The following is a 2,584-nucleotide window of genomic DNA, read 5'->3' on the forward strand; positions in this document are numbered from 1 at the left end:
GGTTTTTTTTTTTTTTTTGGTTTTGGCTGCTTGGGGCGGCCAAAACCCTGGAGCCGGCCCTGGCAGCTTGCTGTGTGCTCCACAATCTGTGTGAGAGCAAGGGGGATACCTTTATGGCAGGGTGGGAGGTTGAGGCAAATAGCCTGGCTGCTGATTACGCCCAGCCAGACAGCCGTGCGATTAGAAGAGCCCAGCGGGACGCGCTGTGCATCCGGGAGGCTTTGAAAGCTAGGTTCCTGAGTGAGCAGGGTAACCTGTGACTATTAAGTTTGTTTACAGAGAAGCTGAACCTGCCCCCGTTTCTTTACCCAGTAATTGTTCACTATCCTCTCCAGTTACATACCCCGTTCACCCCGTTCCCCCTCTTCCAACACACGTTTAAAAATAAAATCACTTGAATTTTGTTAATGAACACCGTTTTCTTTATTACTGTTTTCTCGGTAAAGTGTTGAACCTGGGACGCAGACTGTGGTGGGGAGTGGGTGTAGTGTAGTGATGCAAAGGACGCTTCTAAACTCCAGGAATGACAGGCTCCGCACTGGTGGACTGGTTGTTTCAACGGAGCCTGCCACCCCTCCTGTTCGGGACTCTGTGTGTGGGGGCTATGTGACTTTGTGGCAGGGGGAGGACGGTTACAGATCCCCTGCTGCGTGGCCCTGTGATCCAGGATAAGGACCGCTGCATAAGATCTCTAACCGCCCTCCCCCGCCACAAAGTCACATATCCCCCCCACACACAGAACATGAAAACCACCTCCCAGACTGACCAGGGTAACTAGTGACTGCAATGTGTGTGTGCCCTGCTGCTGAACCTGCCCCCGCCTCTGTACCCTGGTAAAGGTGACTGTCCTGTCCAATTACCAACCCCCTTCCCCCCCTTCAGACAGACTCTCCTCTAAAGGAACATGATGGAAACAGTAATTAACAGAAACTTATTTTTTATTAGCAACTACACATGAAACTGGGGGATGAAACTGGGACGGGGGCTTGGGTGAGGCGAGAAGGAAAGGTCTTATCAAATTTTGGGGAATGAGAGCCTTCTGGTACTTGAGCAGTCTGCAGGGGTGGAGTGAGAGTTTTCACAGACTCTGCCGCCCCTCCTTCTTGGGACTTTGGGTGAGGGGGGTATGGGACTTTGTGGCGGGGGAGGGCGGTTAGAGATAGACTGCAGCGGGGCTCTGTCCTCCTGCCTCCGGTCCTGCAGAACATCCACAAGGCGTCGGAGCGTGTCCGTTTGCTCCCTCATTAGTCCAAGCAGCGTTTGAGTCGCCTGCTGGTCTTCCTGCCACCACCTCTCCTCCCATTCCATGTGTGATCGGTGCATTTGGGACAAGTTCTCCCTCCACTGGGTCTGCTGGGCTGCCTGGGCTCGGGAGCAGCCCATAAGTTCCGAGAACATGTCCTCCCGTGTCCTCTTCTTCCTACGCCTAATCTGCGCTAGCCTCTGGGTGTGTGATGCCAGGCTAGGTCGGGAGACAGTCGCAGCTGTGGGATGGGAAAAAGGGAGTGAATTCCTCAGAAAGATAAATTTAGTTGTGAACAAAGAACATAGTCTTTCTCTGTGAACAAGACCATGCACAGCACCTATCACATGCACACTCAGGACAAGGTCGAATTTTTGGCCTTTGCATTAAGTGCCTGGGGTCTTGCAGTGCAGATCAGAGAAGCGGGGCAGGACAGCGGAATTTGTGTAGCAGGCCGACATGGTAAGCCGTAGACTTTTGCTGCTTAAAACTTTAATAATAGCACTGGCCTCCTTTCACATTCAAAGCAATGCCAGTCCCTGCTGCCAGCAATCCGGCAAGCATGAACTCTGCCCCTGTCCCACCCCCTCGCAGTTGTCCCAGGGAAAGATCCCTGTATGCTGCTCCTCTCCCGCCTCCACCGCGTGGCTGTAAACCGCCGGTTACAGTTCTGTAAAGGAACAGGCAAGCAGTCCCAATACTAACATTCCCCTATCTAATTCAAAGCAGGTCACCATGAGCGACATCACTCTGATGAGGATTTCAGAGACGGAGAAAGAAAGGATGCTTCGGGAAAGCATGCAAAGACCAGGGCCGTATGCCGCCATGCTGTGCAAGGCAATGATCCCGGAGTACTTGCTTGTCTCCTGGCGCGGAAACGTTTCCTACCACGGAGGACCCAATAAGGCCGCTCTCCCCAGGAACCTGATGCAAAGGCTTTCCAATTACCTCCAGGAGAGCTTCGTGGAGATGTCCCAGGAGGATTTCTGCTCTATCCCCGGACATATAGACCGGATTTTACTGTAGCTGCACTGGCAGGGACAAAACAGTAGAGCGCCTAGGGCAAAACAATCATGCTAAACCGGACATTGTTAGATTTTTTTTCAGTAGTTGCACTGCCAAGGACTGAAACGTTAAGCGCCTAGGGCAAAGTAATCATGCAAAACCCATTGTTAATATTGTTAATATTCCTGTTCTGTTAAAAATAAATGTTTACGTGTTTAAAACACTTACTGACTGATCCTTCGCCTTGGGAGGGTTGGTAGGGGATCTCCGTGAGGGTGATGAAGAGATCCTGGCTGTCGGGGAAATCAGCGTTGTAAGCGCTGTCGACTGCCTCGT

Source organism: Terrapene carolina, unplaced genomic scaffold (assembly GCF_002925995.2).
Source record: "Terrapene carolina triunguis isolate 2854851 unplaced genomic scaffold, T_m_triunguis-2.0 Scaffold90, whole genome shotgun sequence".
NCBI lineage: Eukaryota > Metazoa > Chordata > Testudines > Emydidae > Terrapene > Terrapene triunguis.